This window comes from Camponotus vicinus, unplaced genomic scaffold (genome assembly GCF_025532165.1).
Source record: "Camponotus vicinus isolate PSW18456_S1 unplaced genomic scaffold, iyCamVici1.0 SCAF_2, whole genome shotgun sequence".
Lineage (NCBI taxonomy): Eukaryota > Metazoa > Arthropoda > Insecta > Hymenoptera > Formicidae > Camponotus > Camponotus vicinus.
In genome coordinates, this window is record NW_028141956.1 from 11,602,921 (window position 1) to 11,627,887 (window position 24,967).

A 24,967-nucleotide genomic window follows, 5' to 3' on the forward strand; every position below is an offset into this window, starting at 1 on the left:
CTTACGTAACGGACATGTAATGAGGAGAATGTGTATGTCCGTTCTTAAATGTTCTATTGCTCTCCACGCTTACTCGGAGCCTCGCACTTTGCTCGCGAAATAGCTCCTTCGGCGATTAATCAGTTCGTTAAATTTGGCGGCACGATATTTGCCGCCAGGTCGCGTCACATAGTCATTCAGAATTCGCACCTCGTATCTTCAATGACGCGCACGAAAAAAGATCGCGCCACCGGTGTCGCTCTCGGTATTCGAATAGCAAGTTAGAAAGGCGCATCCTTGGATGCGGTAGAAAACCGCAAACTAGCCGAGGGAGAAATTTCTTGAAATTGAGACGATCCCTGGACCGAATGGTCCTTGAGTGTGGAATAGAGAAAAACCGCGATCCTTATAATCTTAGTCCGGGAATGTTAATTTCATCGTGTCGCGAATCACGATCGCGGTTACCGACTCGAGCGCGATTGAACGGAATCGACGCTTGGATTCGGGACGAGCAGGATTAGAGGACTTTGTGAACATACATTTTTTTGGACACATAACTCTTGAAATATAGAGCGTGTATAAAACGCAAGAGATCCAAGACGCACGCGATTCGTCGAGATTAATCGAGCGGAACAAAGTGTTCCTCATTGGATAAACGCAAATAACCGAAAGATGGCGACCACTTATACGTATTATATTCAAATGTATTTGCGGTTTCGCCGTTTATTGGCATATACGTGTACGCACACTAACCATTTATCATATCGATGCAACGCTTCTCGTTTCTTAACGGACGGTGATAATTCTGTCGCGAGTGCTTTCGAAAGATCTTACAACAGGCTCTAGGAATAAACGTATGATACTTCGTCGCGAATTGTTATTATTCTGAAAATCAATGTAAAATTTTATATTTAGAGTAGGATAGAGATGCTTCGGCAAACATTCATTGAATTTTAATGCTATCTCTCGATAATTTTATAAAATAATATAGTCATACTTTTCTAAAAATAAGAACACAATATTAGTCTCTAGTTTTTCTAATTTATCAATTAGAAAATAATCCCGTAATATTAATAACTAAGCATTTCTTACGCAAAGTTAACGGTTTTTTCAAGAATGGTATCTGAAGAGTAAATACATGTTAAAAATAGTAATTTTATTCATAAAAAGCTCATCTAACGATGCTTCATTCACTAATATACTGGTTCCATTTCTTTCAAAATCCCGACACGAGTCTAACAGCCTACTACCGGTGGCTATGAGACAAGATGAAATTTTCTATTTCCGTGTCCGTACAACGAGTTTGTTGACGACTACGAATGCCTTTTTATTCAGGGCATTTGTCAGAATGACGCGTGGGTGTACAGGCGGGACCGATAAGGTACGTCAGCCTCCGTTAGAAGGGCCGCTATTAAATTTGTCGTAAAAAAAAAATAAAACTGTACAACGAGAAAGAAAGGAAAAGAGAGAGAGAGAGAGAAGGAATGGCTTTTTTTCGTTCCGCGTATCTCGAGAAAGATCACCGTCCCAAATTCCCTTCCGTGCCGGAAGCCTCGCATCAGTCTTTTCCATTTCTCATCAACAGACGGAACAAATAAATTTATTAGCTTTTATAGCATTCTCATTATTAACTTTTTAAAGCTAAGTATGATTAATTTTAACGAAAAAAAAAATAATCGGTTATACTTTATTAAATAATAAGAAATGTTTTATAATAATCATCTCACAAATTATTATTGAAATTTTATTTATTACAGTCTCTCTCTTCTTATTGAAATTTATTCGTTTCTACATCTATAACATTCAAAGTTATACCATTACAAAAGGATAAGGTATTTCAGCTTTTATCAAACATTCTTGTCTCTTGAAAAATATCTTACCTTTTACTATGTCTACATGTAACATTGGCACAAAGCGCTCGTCTCTTCTTTTCTATTCACGTTTCTGTCACGCACCTGTTACGCAACCAATTCCCAAACGGGATCTGCACTATCAGACATCCGAGACACGTTATGTCTGGGACATTCCTTACACTTGTCGGGCTTTCAGGAATATCCTTGGAAAGTATTTTTAACAATTTAGATATTTTTATGCTTATCTTTACGCCATTTATAATTTTTGCAACTTTTCAATATTAATACTTTCACATTCGTTAAATTTGTCTGACCTAAAAGTTGCTTGCTCATATTTTTAGTCGCTCATTAACTATTATATTACAAAAATATTCTTGATGCGTAAGATGTAAAATGACATTTTATAAATAAAATATTTGATATTTTTTGTCATTTCATTTATGTATAATAAATGTGTATTAAATGCGCGATCGATATATTTTATCATGATTTTCGAATACAATATCCTTGACTTCGATAATGATATAATATAAATATGCCTTTCATTTCTTCCGTTCGCTTTTCGCGGAGTCGATCGCGTTGTTGATTTTCGAACACAATTGGCTTTTTGGTACATTAAATATATAATAAGAGTCGTATAATCGGTACATTAAACATATAATAAGAGTCGCAATGACTTCAGAGGAAGGTATAAAGGTGCGATGACGAAATGGAGAGGAAGAAGAGGTGGGCGCTTTGGTGCGAACTTGTGCACGAGTCGGCGAATCGAAGGAGCAAAAGAGGCGAGCGCCGTTTAATTCGCGGCTGAGAGAAACGGGGGGCGAGGTGCGTTACGACCCTGGCTTGAAATGAATCGCGAGGAGTCAGCGAATTTTCGAGAGAGCGAATATGCCGGGCGCAATCAGTCGCCGCCGCCGCCGCCGCACGGACGTCATTAACTGCCCGTTCGAATATTAATTACCCGGTCGGGTAACGTGCACTTATCTCGCACTCTGCAACTTCTACCTCCGGGTGCAACCTCCTGTTACGTTCGAATGACATAATCATTAAAGTGCCGCGGCAGCGGTGACTAGTAGCCTCGATTATCACTCTTCAATTATCAACGATGTTTAGACTCGTTCCTCAAAAATTATCCCCATTCGCTGAAAATTTTATTTTTTCCTAATTTTTTTAGACAGATTTATGTACATATTCAATATATTGAGGTTTTAAAAATGCGACAAAGTTCGAAATTATTTTTTATTATACTCCTGTGCAAGCGTAAAGTAAAAGTAGCGTTTTTCTGCTCCCGTAGATCTTGATTAATTCAGAGCAGCAAGGATATAAATGCGTTCCTCCGGTTTATGCCGATTTCGCGAACGAATATATATCGTTTGCTCCATTTTACCGGCTCTCCGGGGACAAACAAGTAATGGTGTACCGTCGTCGTTATTATTATAACGGGAGGTCATTTATTTCAGTTGTTTACTTTGGGCGTTTGCGAACATCGTTCTGTCGTTGCGCTTCCCGCAAAATTATTTACTTCGCAAACTCATCGCTAGCATTATAACTACGACACCGAAAGCCGTGATTGCAGTTGGCTGTTCTGTCAACATCTACAAATATGAACGATGTCTCGCATCAAATTTTATGTTACATTTCGCGATCAACAAATACTTGTCGCAATTTGTTAACTTTAACTTTCGCATTCAACTGAATAACATACTTATTTTTGAAGTTGTTTACAATCTCAGTAATCGAAAAAAAATCTATCTACGTAAAAATGCAAAATTAAATTAAGGCGAATATATTACTCGTATAATTTTGAAAACATCTATATTTAGTCACTGTTGATGTGATGAAAGTCTATTCGATGGGATGGTGAGTCATCATCGGCCCTTCAAAATTCGCGTGTCTTGTCAACGCGAACACGCGCGAAAAAGAAAGGCTCGACGTGGCGTTCATTTTTTTGATCCTCTATTCAGGTGTCGTCATGACCTCTCTTCGGCCGACGCGGGGAAGGGAGGACACGATCGGTCAAAGGCGCGCTTTCCTGTAAGAACAGTGCGAGAGGACGAAGAATGTACGAGGATCGTAGAGAGTGAGAGTCCGAGACTCGCCCTCGGGACGCAACAATGCGCTTAATGAACCCCCCTGGGGGTTATTACCGCCGTATCTCACGACCGAATACTCGCCTCTCGCTCTTGTTCATTGTTCGATTCTTCCCGATCGTAAACTTTTCACTCCCCGCGCGTCGCGAAACCCCCGATATATACGACGAGGACAACGAGGACAACGAAAACGGTGATTCAGCTACGTTCATAATAATGGCTAACGAGCGCTTCTCGTCTACCCGCCACATTCGCGAATTCCCGATCGAATTTTGACGACTTTCGTCATCCGTCGATCGTCGGAATGCCGAGTAATTCACGCCGATATACATGCATGGCACAGTGATTTAACGTACCTTGGAGAACGGACCGGTCCGCGCGACGAGAGAAATATATCGATCGTTGGGCTTTTTCCTTGCCTGTCTCTCTCTACGCGCCCGCGATATCGATAATTTTCCTTCGCCGGTAGAGAAATCTGTAGCGGTGGCATTAATAATAATTCAATCTTTCGCGCTGCAACCGATATCGCAGAATTGCGTAATTGGTAAACATGATATATTCGCGTGCGTGCGAAAGAAATATAAATATTTAATCCTTTTGGGAAGGAGGAGAGTTAATCAATTGAGTAGCTTGCTATAGTAAAAAAAATGACTTTTCGAAGATCCCCAATCTTGTACGTAACTTATGTTAAAAAGTCGAATGACTTAAAATTTAAGAGTATGATTCTCTTAAATTGATATTGCATTTATGAAGAAACGAAATTTTCGCAATACTTATCCCTCGCTTATATTTTATATAATTTCCACCGCAAGATCTGCTTCGCAAATCTTCGAGAGCGAATTTTTGTATCAAAATATGTATTTTTGACAATTTGAGTAATAATCGATTCGATTCGCCGTATTATCGAATCGTGGCTCGCTCTTAACGAAATACGTTAACTGGATGAGCAAAGGACGGCGGCGGGAGGACAGTTCGGGAGGAGAGGTAGACAAAAGCGGAGGCTCGTCCAATTGTGTCACCCATTCCCGAGACTTTCGTCGGACACGGGGAGCGGGTTTTACCACGACGTGGATGAGGAACGATTCGCGGGCCGAGGGGAATAGTGCCAAGAAACCAATCGGCCGCCTCGCCCAGCTATTTCGCTTATGCGAGCGCGCGCCTCTCTCGCTCCGTAGAGAGGAGAGCGAGAGAATTCCGGCGTCATCTCGAGCGCCGACAGAAGGCGAGACGGTGTTTGTCTGTGAACTGTTGCCCCGCCGTTGCCGCGCGGCCGGATCTCTTTCGATCAGTATTTTAACGAGGGAATTATTGAAATAAACGGCTCGCACCGTCTGTCGGATCTCGCCTATTTCTAACCAGAATGCGCGATCCGACTTGCATCTCGTTTCCTCGCTTTTTGTCTAGTCGAGACGACAACGTAAACTCGTGAGATAGGATGGGCGCGATACGTACGACGAGAAATCGCTCGTGTATCTCAGAATTTATCGCCGTGTGTGCGGGACGAGACGCATTGCTTCTTTAAATCGATTGTACTAATTTATAAAATATGCACACTTTTTAAAACTGCTTTTCGGAGCCTCTATCAATTCTAAAATGCATAAATTGTAATATTACGACATATTTTCTCAGAAAAAAAATACTTTGAGAAGATTCCAACAGTCTTGTGCAGCGACGAATGACAATTGTTGACTTTGTCCCCTTCAAAATAGGATATGCGAAAATAGTGCGACAGAAAAAAAAGATTACGCATATTTTATTCGCGCTTGAAAAATTGTCATAAAATTTATTCGTGAAATGATGATCTAAGAAAAGAACTTGTGATTCTCGCTCGCTATAAATGTGTACCTAATTTTATCGCGTGTTAAATTCGAGATGCAATGACGCAACTTCGAAACTTGCATCTTAGAGACTGAATGTGTCGAGAAATTTCTTCGCTTTTGACTACCTACAATGTTCTTATTAAACTTATTGTTTGAATAAAACAAATTTTTATCACAGTTACACAAGAACGAAATTTTGTCACATATATATAAAATCAAACATAAATTATCGATCGAATCATATACAGGCTAAAACTATATTACGCTCTTCTAGACGAGTTTTGGCGTCTTTGGAGGGAAAACCGGGCCCGCTTTACGATTCGCGGCGATCGTAAATCAATAGACCGCGCGCGATCGGCCGTTGATCGCTGCCGGCAGATAATGCGTACCGGTGGATGCGATTTCACGCGTGAGATCGGTACACCTCACGCGGAATCCTGCGCGGAATGTTGCTTTTCTTTTTGCACCGGCCGGCGCGCGGGCCTCGCCCAAGAAAGAGGGCCGTAGTTTGTGGCGAGCGCGGGGCTTGTCGTCGCAGCGGCACCGCAAATGCCCTCTATGGACGATTGTAACGATTTGTAACGACTGATAATGTCCCGAGACACCGACACGGCTGTCAAGAGACAATTGACAGTCTGCGCGTGATTGAATATATTATCCATCTTATTGCTTCTCGATTTTATTTATCGATGATATTTGCTTTTTATCGCCTACCGTAGACGATGCATATGACCAGTTTGACAGATATACTGTTAATTCTTATTAACTGCTAGAAAAATTCTCGTTTTTGAATAAAAAAATTATAATTTTGTATTATCTAATTTTTAAATGAAATCACATTGAGCTTCATAATCTTGTTTAACAAATTCCTTTTTCTGTATTATGTAACTATGATTTAGAACTGGTCATCCAATAACCCGAAATTAGCTCGAATCGCAAATGTGGCTCGACTTATAATCAGGTGATAGCCGGACGCGGAGGAAAATAAATATGCCCGCGCGCGGCGAGTGGGTTAAACAATTGCAAGGCAAGGCTGTGAAAGCCTATTTTCCTCGCTCTAAGCGGCACACGCATGCGTGCTGCTCGAGCGGGATCGCGTGGGCGTCATGCCGTAACAGCCGAGAGAGCCGTGCACGTGATGATGGCGCTAGAATAGAGATACATACACACACAGGGGAGAGGTCGAAGACTGTACTGATGGCGAGCGGTACATTAGCGGACGAGAATCGTTTCCCATGGCCCGCTTGGCTGAAACGTGCATCGCGAGACAGCTCCGGCAACCGGCACGGTTAATCCATGCTGTAATTACAAAAGGAGGAAATTCAGATCATTAAGATTATGGCCGACGTTAAGTTGCACCTTGTGACCGGTACTTTGGCAAGTGTATGGGTACGTTGGATGGCAGTGATGCACGCATTATGTCTGGCCCGAGAGAGAGAAGCGGCCAATCGCGAGTTTAATTTTAACGGCGAATGAATTTTCATTGATGCTGTAAATTTATCCAATCCAATTTACAACTTTACATTATCTTTACTTTTATGGCGTAATAATATTTATCGTATCGATAATCGAGATTCATCAAACTCATATTAATTTTAGTTTAATTGTTTGGTTCACGATATCTCCTTTGCAATAAGCGATTCAGTGAAAATGTCCCAGACCTCGTCTGGCCACGTCGGAATGTTACCACTTAAGCGCGAGAGAGGAACCGATAAATCCCGGTAAACTCCGTTGGGGTATAATTTATGCGACTTTAGCCGCACGCTTTGCAACAGTGTTTCGCCCGGGCGTGTGCACGTGAACACGCTCGCGAAAGTGGTTCACGGAGCTTGATTTGTATACCCGGTAGGGAGCGAGAAAAAAACACCCATCGACTTAATGTGCGCTCGGTCGTGCGAACCGAGTCCGCACGTTATTCGTATGAATGGAATATCACGCTCGTCAACTGCGTACGAGTATTAATTCGTTCACAATTTCGCAGTCTGATTAAACAGGTAATAATCCTTGCGGACCGATCGATCAACGTAGGTAAAATTACTCAACGAGAGTCAATCGTCCAGTAAAGCGAACGCGTTCGCGCTCTCCGCTATTTCCTTTTCTTATTTTTAGGCGGCGTATATGTTCCATTTAGAGCACATGCATGTGTGTACGGAAGTAGGAAGTAGGATGTGCGCTCGATATTTTACGTAGAGAATGTGAGAGAGGGAAAAAGCTCAGATTCATAAAGCGTTTTATGTCCGTTGAATTGTATTTACTCTGTAAACTTGTCGCTTCCTCTTGTCGTCCTCTCGCATTAGTCTCTCGAGCGCAATCCGTTCCGAGAAATCGATTCTGCTTCAGCCTTTCTTGCTCCTTCGTTTACAGAGAAACTGCATAAGATCCGCAGATATTCGATTTTCCGCACAATATCACATGCGATTTGTTCCTATGCTATTTGATTCTGGTCCAGTAAATTAATGACAAGAAATTAACATTTTTATATATAACATCTATATTTTATTCTCGCGCATCATGATGTTTATTATTTTTTGTGTAGTAGATACTTAATTAATTTTCTATTCAAAACTTGTTGCCATAATTTGATTAATAAATAATTGTTTGCTAGCACATTTTCTGCCATTTCTTAATAGGAAGGGTAACATTTTTATTTTAAAATTGACTAAGCCTTGATTTAAATTCACTAACAATTATTCGCAAAATCTTTTTTCCTTTAACGATTCAATATGAAATGATCGTTATGTCAATAGTTTAATTCTTCAACAATGCATGATTGGAAATGAATCTCATAAGTGAAATATGTAATTTAGATATTCTACCTGAAAGTTTAAAGTGCGCGTGACGACGATTAATAAACCTTAATGCTACTTTCTTCTGTGAAATAATGTTAATAAAGCGACGTAGCAAAGATTTCCTCATTCACTTTCTTCGCGATAATTAGCCGACATTGCATGAGATTAATTTGACGTTCGCGTGACGATTGCGAGAAATTATCGTTAAAGTGCATTTTAAGCCAGTTATGGAATTGAAAGTCTGCTAAAGCCGGCGGACAATCAAACATAAGAAACGCTTGTATTAGTGTCTATATAAACTCGTCTTAATTAATACATATAATTAATTTCTAAATATGTGAGAGAAAAATAAAATAACATAAAATATTTTTTGAAAGTATGAGTGACATAACCTCTATCATATAGATCATGTTAATATTTATTATATTTTTATGTGTCTCATGTATACAGTTATAACAATTCCGCAAAATACTATTACAATATTATCATATGTTTTATTATGCAATAGTGCGAGGGACGCGATGTTGTTGTATGCGCGCGTAAACGGCTGCTATTAAAATACCAGCTTGATACAATTCAAGCTCCGGAGGAGCGATATAGATTGTTATCGGTACCGGTACCGAATTATACAATTCACTCGGCATATTAACGTACGGGTTTCGAAAGAGTCGTATTAATCTCGAACATGGGAGGTTCGGCTTTATGCTCCCACGGTTACACAAACCACGAGATAACAGATTCATAATTCTCGGATGCTGGAACGTTTTATCAGTCGATCTCATACTTTTTCGCGCAGGCGTAAGCAAAACGACAGTAGGCACATGAAAAGCGAAACAATTGAAATATTTGATCATTTCGATAAGTGTGTTGCGTAGGAACTTGTCTAACTAAGTTTGGCAATCGTGATTGGTTAGTATAAAAAAAATTTTAATAAAATGTAACATGAAAGGATGGTAATATAAATTCAATAAAAAATTGAATTTATAATAATATATATGTCTAACGCACATGTAAATTATACATATATATATATATATATATATATATATATATATATATATATATATATAATTATATATTGCTATATATTAAATTACATGTTATAAAATTATATAATTAAGGTCAAATATAATGTAAGATTTAATAGAAGAAAATAATGCAGTTTTAAAAATTAAAAAAAGAACATCAATGATAAGGATACGTTAAATGAATGCAAAAGGAAAAAATACACAAAAATAAGACGGTCACTTTTGGATGCAATTATTCGTAAATTCTCAAGTTTATTTCATCCCATATAACTTTGTATGTATCCGATTATCTGTTATGTAATTTCCAGCGTAACCGCCAAAGAACCGAGTGCGGACAGAATTTCAATAATATTTGCGGAGACCTCGTAATCGACCGAATTACGTGGTCATCTGCGTAGGAGTAGTCGAGCTGAAGAAAGTCTTCAAACAAACTCGGCCGCCTATGGCGATTTTCGGGATTATCTTTTAAACAATCGCGGTCATGCGAAGGGGTAATATTTGGCTTACATTGTTACTAAATTTAACATGACATCATTGTACGCATTCTATGCGTCTTTATTATTACTGCTGCAGATGGAGCATTTCATGGTTTCTCAATATTATTATATGTACGTGTGCGATAGGAAGCATATATTTACAATTTTTTTTAAGAGGCAATATCTTACTTTTAATTTAAATATCTTACTTTTCTATGTAAAATACGTACAAAAGTATACCAAATTTGGCAGGATCTACATTTTTCACTAAATAACAAATTATTTATTAAATTTTACAGCAATTTTGTATTTGCTTTGGCAACATATTTGCGAATAACCATTTTTTAAATTTATGTAATTATATACAATATTAAATTGAAACTCGTATTTTATATAAAAATATCCTTAACAAATATCTTATTCTTAAATATATATGTATGTTACTTTTTTTGCCATAAAGGCTAATAAGCGTATATTAAACGTATAATATCGCTTGATAGGAGTCTAGATTATTTATCAATAGAATAGATTGCACGTCAAGTGTGTCGATTTCGCGTCGAATCGAAACGTTGATGTTCGATCCTGATCTTTGGCCCTGCAATTCTCCATTATATCAAGGTATAATACGTGTGATGATAGAGAAACTATCGGATGGAAACTAATTATACCGGCTAATTACTGCCGCTCGAGAATATCATTGACTACACCTTTCATTCTCTGACGATTGTATAGTGAAACAAGGTCGGTGTGGCGCTTGAGAAACATTGCCGTCACAATCATGATAATCTAGATCTCATTCAGTTAAAAATTATCAAAAATAATTCACTTAAAAATTATTTAAAAAATTTTGAAAATTATAAATAGTAATTTAAAAATAAATAAACCATTAGTTCGTCGTTAGAGTTATAAGAAATAGAAAGAGAGAGAGAGAGAGTGCAAAGAATGTTAATCTTTCTCTTAAAAGATAAAGACTCGAAACGAATTAAACACGATGCATTATGGTTAACTTGGCGATCCTTTCGATTGCATGAACGATAGGGTCAAATGATTTTAACGGAGAGCGTAATCGTCGCTCGTTGACTTAGAACTTTGCCGATATCGCCATCAACGCGACTCGCGATTTCCACGGAGCTGTATACTTCTTTCTCGCGTACAATAAGATATTTATCGTTCGCGTTAGACGGAGTTGAGGCCGTGGCCCGAGAATCCGCCGAAGTCACCATTGTATCTACCGGGGAGTGATGTATGGCCATGGAATTGGTAGGAATTGAAACTTGTTACCGCCACGAGGAGGAGATACCGCCGAGATTTAAGCCCTGTCCTTATACCGCCGCCGCCGCCACCACAACTTGCCGCTGTTGCCGCCAAGATAACAGCCCCCTTTCGCGAGCCTGTAATAGCAGCTGCGGCAACCAGCGGAGCAACGAGCTCGGTTCCTCTTCTCTTGACAAAATTCATTTCGAGCTAACACAGGTTCCGTTTCTGACGCGTGCTGACTCTCTCGGCTAAATATAAATGAGCTAGTATCAGATATTTACGCTTCTTTTCTAGAAATAAGATTTTTTTATTATAGTATATATACCAGGAACAATAAATTTTGTCAATTAGCCGAGCTTTAAGGGCCTTAATAATGATTGAATTACTTTCAATGTCAAAAAATTTTGACACTAATGCTCGCATTTAATATTAAATGTGCGCCCTAATAACAATTTAAAGCATTGGCAATTTATTAAAATGATTTATTGCGATGTGCAATTTGAGGGTTTGAAAATTTTGCTCGATTTCATTTCGCAGTGATTTTCAGTTCCAAGGACTCGATCCTTGTTCTTTCTTTTACACGCGTTACATTCGGCATCGCGGAGCCGAAAAAATTTGTACGACCGGTCGTCGTTATAGAGATTCGAGACAAGATTCCATCGCTTCATTTTTTAACTGTCCCGAGGGCCGCGCCAGCGATTCTCGGATAAAGACGGACATTTGTTATCGGCGATTTCGATCTGGATCGCGATTGTAATTCGAGATACGTTTTATCAGGCTAACGGGTTAATTCGAGAAGCTCACGATGCATTTTGCGGCGGGTCTTATAAAGAATTTAATTAATAAATGATAAAGCTCTCTCTTTGCGCCATTTAGAAAGTTAACTTTTACTTTACAGGCATTATTTAACAATAATGTTATTTTTATGACAATTTCAAGTGCTTCATGTACTATGCGTATGTGAGATCATCGCCCGAGTCCTTAAGGATGGCTAATGTAATCATGCGTAGGCAGGAAGCGTGGGCTGTTGAGAAGCCGTGGCGCCGGTACAACCCTAAAGGCGATAACGAACGAGGAGCAGAGAGCATTCGCTTAATTAGCAGTAATTAGTAATCATTCAATACATGCATTAATTACCAGTTGCATCGGTGAGGCCAATTATCGCCGGCGAGCCAAAGGAGTCAAAGAAGATACTTGACTAATCGCGCTTTTTTCCCGCCCATTCTTATCATGCGACTTATTATTAATTAGCCGCAAATATCATATTAAATTGTCTTTATTGTCGCGCATCATTTAATCAATTATACTTATCGTCTCTAACTGGTGATAAGACGCATAATCTGGACGACGAAGCAGAAACGAAAGAGAGAAAAAGGAATCGACACACCTTCACGGTCTGCGGTATTTTTTCTTTAATATAGCCGCTTTTGCGGAAAAAGCATCGCAATTTATATTTTATCGGCGCGATTGTAAATACGGGAAGTTTATTCGCATTTCTAAATTGTCGGGCATAATAACATAGAGTCGGTCGGATATCTCGCGCACGTGGGTGGTGACGTTTGTCACGATTTAAATATCTGCGTGAGATCGGCCCGCGCTATCGATTTCGCTTCGGAGCTGAGAACTTTTAAGGGTCGTAAAACAACGATAAAAAGACTCGACGGTGATATTTTACTATTTTACTAGACGTCCTTGTCGGCCGGGAACCCCCACGTGGAAATCGCGCGAGAACGTCGAATATTCCGTTATCGGGATCTCTCGTCGGGTATCTCGTTTGCGCCTTCTCCCTCTGTCTCCTTCTTGATGTGAGATGTACTTGTAAAAAGATGAAGGGACAAAAATATGTACTCGCGCGCGCGAATGCACTCGCGAATGCGATCGAGCGATGATTCCTCTCTGCCTTTTCCAGTTCTTCCGTTTGGCGGCTAACGCCATTAATAACGTACGAATTTTTCGAGCCTCGACAAGACAAATTGGCGCCCAATCGATGGTGGCCTGGTCTCGATTAATCAAAACTCGACCGTGTACGAACGGCTCCTCCGCCGTTCATTATTCCGCTTAATTCGCTACCAAGGTAGGTGTACCGTAACGAGTTTTATCGCGCCGACAAAAGTGCCGTTTAATCGACGATATAGTGTACCCGAACCCGCGTTTCTTCTATACCAGCGTACTCCTCCCGGACTCCGAACTCGTGTTTCTTATCGCGTCATGTTATTGGCCGGATTTTATGTAGCATTTAATCATTGCGGTCGAGACATTATTACAAGTCGATATAGTCAACAGTCGGCCTTATTGAATTTCTATTTTATAAATTGTATTAGATTGAAATTAAAAATAATTAATGATAATATAATGATTATACCAGCAACAAAAAATATTACCGAGTATAAATTTCAATTAATATAAATTGTTTTCAATTTGCAAAATTTTCAGACGATCCCGATTACAATAATGAGATAGAATCACGTACAATACCTATGTACAACTAGCATCCCCTGTGGAGCATTCATTTATCAGACGCTCGTCGCTTTCGCCCACGATGCCTCTTTTCGCGTTCGCTTTCCGCTCGATACTAGCTCGATCCCCCGCGTACTCGTATCCGGCGTGGATCTGATAACGCAGACATAAACGTGTTAATGGCACCAGCAGGATACTGCGAGTTATTACGTGTTCCAATCCGCGAAATGCCACTCCCGGATAGGATACTCGTGTAAACGCGTCTTCCTCTCCGATCGTTGTTCATCCCTCGTAAAGAATTACGTTATTTACGTTAGTTATAAACGGCATCTTATCTTGAGGATCTCGCCCTGAACAACGAGTCCGGAATTTATCATGTAATAGCTATTACCGGCAACTCAATTATCGTTTAAAGAAATTTCTTTTTTGCTTGTTATTGTTTAAAATTCCGCATCTCTGACTCGCGAACGCTTACGTCGTGTCGTGACGAAGATAAGAATTGATTTATGCGTACGGTTCTTACCGGAAAATAATTAACAGCGCGCAGATCGATCTATCTATTCAAGTATAGAGGAGGTGGAGATCGCTTTTAAGTTCTGTCGAGATTCTCAATCACGCCCATTAAGAGTGCCCTTACCATCTATAACGTACTATAACGATTAACGTTTAAAGAGATCGAAATTATATATTGTTTGTACATTTTACTCTCGCAACTTTTATATATTGCTAGATTAATTTTTGCAGCTAAAAAAAACAGACAAATATCTGTAATAAAAAATATATAGGAAACATAACATGTATAAATATATTTTAGCTCACAAGAAACAATATCAAGATATTTCTCTCCATCACAATTTTCCTTCCTACAATTGCTCCAATTAAATAATCGAGATATTTTAATAAAACATTCCTTGATGAAAAAATACCTTGGCAGCGTGTTTCGTGACTTAGGCACATGCAACCTTGCGCGTAAAATATTTACAGACAGTACTCGATAAGGCTCATTTAGCGGTCTAACTAGTTGTAGAAAATGCTCGTACGAGAGTTGGAACAATCACGAGCGCGAAACATTTGGCGGACGAGTGCGCTTACATTGCCAGAATCGCAAATTTCGGTCAACGATCTGTCAGAGTCTCGCGCATTACGCTTAGATCGATTCGTTCGCGCGATTCCATTGCGTGCCACGTGTTTGTTTCTCTTAGCATTCTTTTTTTCCCATTCGATCGTCCATCGTATGATCCTACAAGCGCGACGCGAGCCCGAAATCATGCGACGAGGTTCTTTTGTCGGCGCGCTTTCATTTTCGCACCATTTTTGGCGAAGGCCGCTTTCGCCGGTTATTAGTTTAATTTGAGATATAAAGCTGATGTAACCCTTGCTTGCAATTAGTTACCGACCTTATCGATTGCTCTTTACCAGTCACACGAAGGCCGCCCGTGAGCCGCACTTTCGAAAATGTATACCCGAGCGATTTATCATCATTGAACCTCTGATTACGGTTTACGTTTGTCCAGCATCCGGTGTATTCTGGAAAAGAGAGGCGATGTGAATCCCTCCGAGAATCGCACGCATGATAGACATTCGATCATTTCGGATTGCGAGATATAATACGGCAAAGAACGAGACTATCGCGAGGGAGTGAAAATAATTTATAGAGGTCTATAAAAGATGGGGCAACCGTGAAATTTAACGGCCACGGCTAGTGTGACTTAGGAAAGTTCGGGGCGCTCACTTACTTATCTACTTATCCACCTACTTCGACCGAATCGTTATTCACGCGATCTCTATCTACCTCTCTCAGGATCGACGTTTATTTCCAAAGAGAGCCCGCGAGGCGCGTGATATACGATTTCCTAGCGATGCTGGTTCGTTTCGAACTTAGCTCGTTAATGGAGCACGCGCGCGGCTGTGTAAAATAATGTAAAAGATTGTTATCGGACTCGCCATTGGAGCGCGTTGAAAAGAGACGGCAATGCTGTCGTTCTCAAGAATCTACGGTTTCGTCTCTATAAAAGAGATTCTTTTTAAATCCGCCATGTTTTTTACGCATACACGCGATTAGAAATTTGATACACGCGCGCTTAATTACAGAGTGACCGCATACAACTTATTAAAACTAGGATACGTATTTTTTCAAGATCTCTCTCTTAATCCCTTCTTTTTATATCCGATACTTGTCGTTGCTGTAGCAATCATTCGCGCGATTTTATTCGCGCCACGTGCCGCCAAGTGGCATTAGCTCGAGTACTTTCTTTGCCGTAGAGACGCTAATTTATGTGTAAATAATTTACGAGTGCACCGGAAACGCGAACGGCGGCGAGAGATTATCTATATGAAATACCGTTATTAAGGGGACGTTATTAATGAGATACCGGTCGTGCGCGCTCGTAGCTCTGATGTAATGGTGGGTTTTCGAGATAATCGCAGACGCGCGCACTCTAAGCGACTCGCAACAGGCGATGGAAAGAGGAGAGGGTGGGTGAAGGAGCGAGAAACGACGAAAGCGAGGGTTCCAGCGCGAGGCTGGCTGACTGGCTGACTGGCTGGCTTTGGCGCGAAGGTGTCAGTGCTGGAATGCGGTATTACCATATCCAAACCTGACGTAACTTTCGTTGGGCAGTGACCTAGAGACGATCCTTTCGCGTGCAACTGCGTCTCATTTACGACACCGACCGCTCTCTGTCGCGCTCTCGTTCGCGTGCATCCTTGCTCCATTCTAACCGCGTGGCAAGTTATCGCTCTGTCAACCGCAATCGGAATGAGAAAATGATTTCATGCTGATCTATCAGCGCGGTCGTTGATTATCTTTCTTTTCGACTTCTCATTGATTGATGTCATGACTTGATTTGTCATGACTGCTTTTTCTCTTTTCAAATTGCTAACATTCTTTTGACCGACTTCGAGAAGAAGAATTATTTACATTTATCTTATTCTAAATTGTTCTTAATAATTCACTAATTTGTGTATCATTAATTTTGTACATTTTTTGTGTATTCTTTATACAGTTTGTATATAATTATTTATTCTAAATTGTTCTTAATAATTCATTAATTTGTGCATCTTATTAATTTTGTACATTTTTTATGTATTCTTTATACAGTTTGTATTTAATTATATAGCTTAATTATAGACTGAAATGATTAAATACTCTCTCTTTCCGCGCTGAAGCTTTCTAGCAGGATATGTCATTTTGTATAAACAGTCGCGCTTTGTTACGCAAATGCGTCGCGCGAAATACGTGTGACAAAACCTATCAATTAAGTATTCCTAAGTGACAGTCTAGTGGCGCTCGAAGAGTACACTAGGCGTTTATTGTGATTAATAATATCATCCCGCGCAAGATATTGCGATGCTTGACTAGCATCGCTTTTTATTTTCCTCGCTAATGCAACAGCTGGTTAGGTGACGTCATGCAACTCCTACGTAGTCGCGAGAGTAGCGACGTACTCAACTGTGCTGAAATCGCCACAGAGAAAGATTGCCTAACTTTTGATCTCTGGATTCTTATCCTAATAGTCCATAACAGTTTTCATAATCGTATTCTCGAAATCTCATAATCGTATTCAATCATTATTATTATAATACACGTTGAAAATGAAAGCAATAATATACACTTGTTAAATCGCGAATTTTTTAAATACCACATTTTCGTAAATAATAAAAATTTTATCCGATTACGTTCTTAATTGAAGACATTCTTATAAGCGTTATCACTATTGATTTAACAAATAATAAAACAAGAAGGATTTATCCCGAATTCAATATTTTCATAATCAGAGTTTAAAGTTATACGAGTTGCAATTATATTTTAGCAAAGCGAAACCCGCCAATCCGTTATTGCTGTTGTTAAAAAAAAAACTATTGTTTATATTTTCCGGAGTGGCCATTAGTCTGTATCTATTCTTCGGTTCGCCGTCCGTATGCATCGCCCACAGTGCGCACGCCAAAGTCAAACGTCGCCTCGTCGTTCGAGAGCCAGTGTTTGTCAGTCATCTCGTCAGGCCCGACGAGTGTTTGCGATGTTTGCATAGCCTCGAGTGAGCTGGTTAATGCTCGTGCGATAAACGCAGTCGAGTGATTCTTCGCCGCTCGTCTCGTTTCCTTTCCCTCTCTCGCTCGCCGCCACGTCTCCCGTGTTCCTCTCCCGTGTTTCTCTTTCTATCCTCGCGTTCTCCGCGAGGATAACGTTGTACCGTTTAAGCGCGCGACGACTTTGATTTATGGGGAAATCGAGCGTACTCCGTGTTACGCGTCGACCGGAGCCGCGAATCCGCGGATAATATTTTCGCCCGGGATATCATAATCGCGAGAATCTTCCTACCGTTTGCTCCGACACGCTTATGCTTTCTGCTTTTGCGATTTTAAATTCGCGATATGAGTACTTACGATCATATGGAAAGTAATACTTGAACGAGAAAATCACGTTGATAATAAAATAGATATATCAATGAATGATTAATTATTAATATAAATAAACATTGAAGCTATATGAATATATATTGTATTAGAATTTAAAATAAATCTTTCTTAAAAATATAAAAAATCTTTTTTAAAAATATTATATAAAAATATTTGTTAAAATATGCTTTAAACATTTGCATGAAAAACATATATACTACAATAATTTTTAATTATAATAATCTTTAATTAAATTAATTTACTACGAGATAATACCTACTGATAAATATTATCAATATTTCAATCTTTTTTATTAATTTTAATTATATATATAATATCCAAATTTGTATCTTAATCTAATAAATCGAAATACCTAAGAATATTTACAAATATTCTCTCTTTTACTGATGCATCTTGTCGATACTGATGTATCTCATACGCAACGATAAAAAATGATTTCCTATTGATGCGATTGTTATGAGGGTGAATTGATTCATCGATTCGGAAGTAGCTCTCTCGCTCAAGAACAAGATACCGATACCTTCCACGAAATTCGCTATCTGTAGCGCTCAATCATCCCGAGGATCATGTTCCTCGGTCGATCGATCTGCGGATCACTACGCGATGCGAAAGAAAGGGAGACGATAGAGAACGAGGAACGTCCGCTTGTTGTTACATGCAGGAGCAAGAAGGTAAAAGGAACCCGAGGAGAGGCTTCCTCCTTTTCGCGCTCTCAAAGGCATCGGAGCAGAGATCAGATAGGGCACCTCGGCCCCGCGGTCGGACTACAAAGTGATATCCGACGAAGATATTGTGTGTGCACACCGTGTTCGCCGATTACGTAACTCCGCGGCAAGGCGAACGCGGCTGATTCACCGCACGACCGCTCGCAGGGCCGGTCTGCGATGCAGCAAACGATGCAATTGCACCGAGCCCTACGCACCTAGTTGTAACATGTATATATATGTAATAAGAAATGTGCGTGTGTAACGAGATATGAATGATAATGGCGGAATATATGTATATATAACGGAGAGAAAGGCGTTCAGTTTTTCAGTTTGGCGAGATTGACGAGGCGCGATGTTTACGAAAATCGGTGCGAGAAGGGTGTGCACGGTATAACCGGAGCGGTAAACACTTGTCACGGTCCGTTCAATTTTAATTAATCAATTTGCATTAATTGGGACGCGCCGCGTCGTCAAATAATTGGATTGGCGAAATAATTTAGCGACCGTCACACACTCTGAGTGACGGACGATGTCCAGTAATTGAAAAATGATGTTCAGATTGAAAGTCGAATTTCGCTCCTTGAGTTTAATTAACTTTATCAATGGGCTTGTTAGACACGCTGCAATTTTTCACACCTTTGGCCCGATCTGATACCGTATGTGTTACTAGGATTTCATTATTACAAATTTCTCGACACATATACATATTATACGACAGAGAGTTGTCACATTATTCGTTTTCTCTTTCACAATAAATCACGATGGTGACTTATCATGTGTCAATTAACACATAATGAATAAATTCATCTGTCATACATCTCAATCTCGCCGATGTAAAAAAAACTTGACGAAATAAATTAAACAATTTTCCGTCGTACAATCATAAATTTAAAGGCCTAGGCGATAAAAGCGTCCCTGAAAAACGCGAAAACAGGATATATCGCTCTTGTTTCGACGATAGCGATGATACCTCCTCGGCCTCCTCCTCGAAGCTCGAACCGGCACGCGGAGCGCCGATCTTATCTCGAAGCGCGTACATACATACGACCGCGCGTACACGCGATATCTCGATCGTGCCTTCATCTGCATGCCGCGGTAATAATTCGGCCGGGGCTACACGAGGGACGCGATGCGTTATATACCGGTCCTCTCGGGCCCGGCCGCGGAGAAAACCGGGCCAGGGATCGATCTTTCGCGCTCTCCTTATCCTTTCCCCGCTGTTCGGCCTCTCGTCGTCTCCTTTTCTTTTCTCGGCTCGGTCCGGCAACGACGGATCAACGTGTATTCAATTACCCCGACAAAATCGCATCGAGATCGCTCCGGCTCGAGAGGTGGTGGCCATTTATATTAATTCACGCCGGTGATCTCGAGCATTAATGACAAATACCCGTTTGCCGTGGCCTGACAGCCACGGGCAGGCTGTCGTAATCGATATTTTTCCATTCGAGGCGCTATTAGACGACTTTCGTCGATTGCAATCGCGAGATTTGCAAACTCGGAAGATTAAGGCAAAGCAGAGGCAAACATTTCCTCACAAAATTATCTTTTTTATCTGCATTTACCTAAAAAGAAGTATATAAAAGTGATCTGAAATTAACTTAAGATAATTTTTTGTAAGAGAGTAATTGTTGACAGTATTAATTTTATTTGTTTTTATCGTCATTTTTTTATTTTGGTTAAAGTGTTAAATCGGCTCTGGCTACTGCAGATTGTCTTAAGAACACGGCATCGATGTAGCGAAATGTCAAACACGTGTACGGAAAGAAGCGTTCCTTCGAAAGCTCGTCACCACATGGTTTACATAGGCGGGAATTGCAGAATTAATTATGCGTCGAAACATTGGCCGCGCTGCAGGAATGTTGTCAACAATATCATTTAGCATATTTCCGGCGGAATGTTTACGATCATTTTTTATGCGATCGTCTGTCTGACACTTTAATATTCATACTTGCAGTTGATAATTATGGCCATTGAAAATTATTTGTACACATATTTTTGTATCACAAATATCGCAAATATTAACAAAAAATACAACTTTAGAAAATTGTTTTGTTTGCTAATATTTCTCTGATAACAATTTTAAAAATAGTATCAAGAAGAGGAATAATTATAAAAAATAAATTAAATTTTATTACACAAAGGTCTAATTGTTTTACAAAATGCTCTAAGTTACAATAATAATTTGGATACATATTATTGTGATTAAGACAAACCTTATATTTGGAAAATTGTTTTATTCGAAAGTATTATAATTTAATCGCATCTATTTTTTAACAAAGGAATGAATTTAATCGCTAGAAGTAAAAAATCTATATAAGAGAGAGATAGTTGTGAAATTTTACAATGCTTGAAGCGATAACGAGTCATTTGTGTGTACTAGAATATTTTTAAGATATTTTTATTTTCTTTCATCGAGAGAGAGGAGTATCGACCTCTAATTTCCACGCGTGGGCAGACGAAAGAAGCTTTCCCGACGCATTGGCTCTTTCTTCAACCGAGTTTACGAGTCCATGCTTACGAAGTGATTCGCGCGTAATTGCGAACCAATCGGGCGCGCCACGCGTGTGAATACCGATGCCTAGAGAGATTTCCTCGTCCCGAGGAGATGAAAGAAAGGAGAGAGGAACGCGCGTAGGCGTATCCATTGATAATCCGACAGCTGATGCCTGAGCGCGACTAAGCGCTCTCGCGCGACGTCGCATCGACTCTCGAAGACACACATTTTCGAATGCTGAGTATATCATGGCAACGATTATGTGGAGAGGAAGGTAGAGATATCCGTTACGTATTTCTTATTTTGACTGGCGTCGAGAGACTATAGATGTAATCTATAGAATTAAACTAGAGGAAAGGATTCATTGTAGTCGAAGAAATTTCAAGGCTATTGTAATAATATGAATACAAATTATGTGGCCCACACCACGTACAGAAAATTGTTGTACCTCTCAAAAAAAAAGACTAGAAATCGCACTTTCATGTTGAAAATTTCTACTTCTTTGCATATTCTCTTACCTTCTCCTCTACGGATCAAATACAAATACGTGCTCCTTGCGTTATGAATCTCAATCGCCACGCGCCCTTCACTTTCATTGCATAGACAGAGAGAAGGGGAGAGAGAGAGAGAGAGCGAACGAGCGGATGTTTTCTTATTTGCGTTCGGGAAATCTATTTTCTGAAGGCGTATAAGAATTAAACGACCTTGCGAGCGGCTTGACTCCGAGCCGCCTCGAGAGGGAAAGAGGGACAGCGTGTCGATCTCTCGGGAACACGCGTGGGCGCGTTCATTGATAGCGCCTGGTAGTCGATGCGTAACCGACCACGCTCGCTGTTCGCCGATTGATCGAGGCGAGCGATCACGCGCTAAGGCGCACTTGCGTGCGCGTCGTTCGTTTCGCATCTCTGCTTGTTGCGAATTGAATTTTCACGATATACGTAGAAATATACGCGACACGCAGGTCGAGGGAACGGAAGAGCGTGACACGCCACGGGGCTCTTAATATCGTGCCGCGGCTGAGTGAAAATTAAAATTCAGCACGCGTGTACGCACGCACGTCGTGGCGAGCACGCGTATGCAAACCACCTGTCCTCGGCTCTTTCGTCCCGCTCGTTTCTTCGTCTCCTTTTCTCCTTCCCTCTTCTCTTTCGGTCCCGCGCTCTACGTTTTTTTTTTTTTTTCGCGCGTTTATTCTCTCTCGATTTTATTGCACTTCTCTCGTTTTGCACGCTGAGCGCGCGCGCGAACTTTCCTCTCGTCATATCGCGACACCCTTCAAATTCGAGAGGCAGTTTGTACCTTTGTACGTTAATTGATAGCTAATTGGACGATAGAGTCGGCTCGACCGTAATCCGAGCTTGTAAATGCAGATTTTTTTTCAAGTCCCGAGCGCAGAACGAATGCGAAACGAACGCGATCTCACGCCGCATCCGCGTATTTTTCATGTTAAACCTTCATTAACCGAAGTAATCAAGGCGACTCGACTGCGCGCTCGAGAGAACTGGATTAACGAACGCGCAGCACGCCTTGACGCTTCGTCGTAATAAGCAGATTAAGTGTACCTAACCGATTCCCGAGCTTGAAAAAATAATTACGAAACCGCTACGACGGACAGGCGGGGCTCCGGGGGAAAAGACATCGGGGATTAATCTGACGGCAATATCTCGGTGGAGCAACGGCGAATTAATTTCGTCGGTGCAATTAAGATATCGTCGAAGGTGGACCATGTGCGTTTATGTGTGTGTGTGTGTATGTGTATGTCTCATCGACCGATTACTTTGAAAAAAAGCAGGCTGATATACGCGCCGTCAAATTCACTAAGTAATATGTACGTTCGCATTGTAAATCGGAATCGACGTGTTATTACCGATACATGCACTTGTTGTCATAAATGCCATTCCATGTAAAGAAATAATGCGTATCTACGTATCGGGTATCAATCCGTTTCAGAAAAAAACGTTACATGATTGAATCCTAATATTACTTGACAAGACAGATATGTTCCCATCCGTCAGAATTAAAAATCTAAATCTCTATATTGCTGTCCCTTTATTTGACGCAAAATAATCTTTATCTCTCCCGTCTTATATTTTACGCTCGACACGTGTCAAAAACGCGGACTCTTAGTTATCTCTAATACGACGCCGCTCATTTCTTTACCGTGACTGATGATTTATGGATATCTGGACGTTTTCGAAAAGCGCTCACCTAGTAAGTAGCGAAGGCATTTATGACGATATAATGAAAGTTGTCTCCCTTGCGGGATAGAGACGACGGCTTACCAATCTGGCGTAAGCCCCCGACACTTCTCGTGCCTACTTGGGATTTGTCTAATGGGTTGACAAATCGAGGCCAGCGACGGTAGCTCGATGCACGTACCGTACTCTTTGCTTTCGTGCTCTTGCTAAGTCAGTAGCGGGAGAATAAGAGAAACACGAGAAAGAGAGAGAGAGAGAGCAAAGGAGGCGTTGAAAATGGCGGTCGTTAGAGTGGCTCGTAATTAATCTCGACTAACGAGACGTTGAAACGAAATACCGAATACTTTCAAATACTCCACGTCCCGCGTTTTTTATATCACCCGTCGATCGCGTCGAGAGTAGATTTTTCGCAAAAGGACCACGAGATATATCGATCGTAACGAACGACGCATAAGTTATATTGCAACATTCGGTTATGCGCCGTGTAACTGTAACAGTTTGATGTAAACGTCAATGACTCGTCATGACCAGCAGTCGATCACCGATTTCACGTTGTCAGATCGAAGATGCCGATAGCGCGTGTTTTGGCATAATCATCCTTCATTAGCATGACTCTACGAAACTCATTCGTTCGAGCTGGATGCAGATATAAGCGTAGAGAGAAAGTGAGCTCTATCTAAGAATAAATCGAAGAGATAGTTAGCGTCATGGCGATCATTGTGACAACTTGATCCGGCGACAAGATCCGTAATAACGTTCGAAAAAAAAATGTACGACGTCAAAATATGAAATGCGTATCGTCATGGTACAAATATCTGGCTTGTATTGCGTAGAATAGCAGTATCAGTAAAAGCAAATGTTCAACGTCAATTATCTTTGGATAGGATTTTAGATTTTCTCTTTCGTAAAAGAGCCAAATAACCATACATCCAGATTTCATATATATTAAATTATTTGTACAAATTAAATATTTTTACAGATATAAAAATTTATCTCTTATTTTTTTAAATATGATTTATTTCGAACAATTTATTGGATTGTTTCAACAATTCTGAAGACAAGTTTATTAGGAATCACGGTCTTTTCGGTTTTTTTTTTCGCGCTAAGTATGATAGAAAAAGAGGATTGATCGTTCGAAGGTTACGCCTTTCGCCATAGCGGGACGTATCAGTCTTGTCTATTTAAGGTGGAAAATTCACTCGTTCTATCGACACGATACGAGCCATCTGCGTCGAGGCTGCTGGATCGTCGACGCGCTATCACGCACGTGCGTATATACGTGTGCGCGTGTGTCCCGTTGCGTAAGAAAGTGGATGTTGAGCCTTAAGATCGTAACAGTTACATTAGCGACAAACAACTCACGATGAAACCTCGAACGCGACAAACGCGATAATCTGCTA

The 24,967-nt window shown here is 40.4% G+C and overlaps 1 protein-coding gene across 5 annotated transcripts in view; it reads left to right on the plus strand.

Moving 5' to 3' along the window:
• The window catches only part of LOC145967056 (uncharacterized), a 178,097-nt gene that overhangs the window by 37,386 nt on the left and 115,744 nt on the right, over window positions 1–24,967 (plus strand). The gene's annotated exons all lie outside the window — the stretch shown is intronic.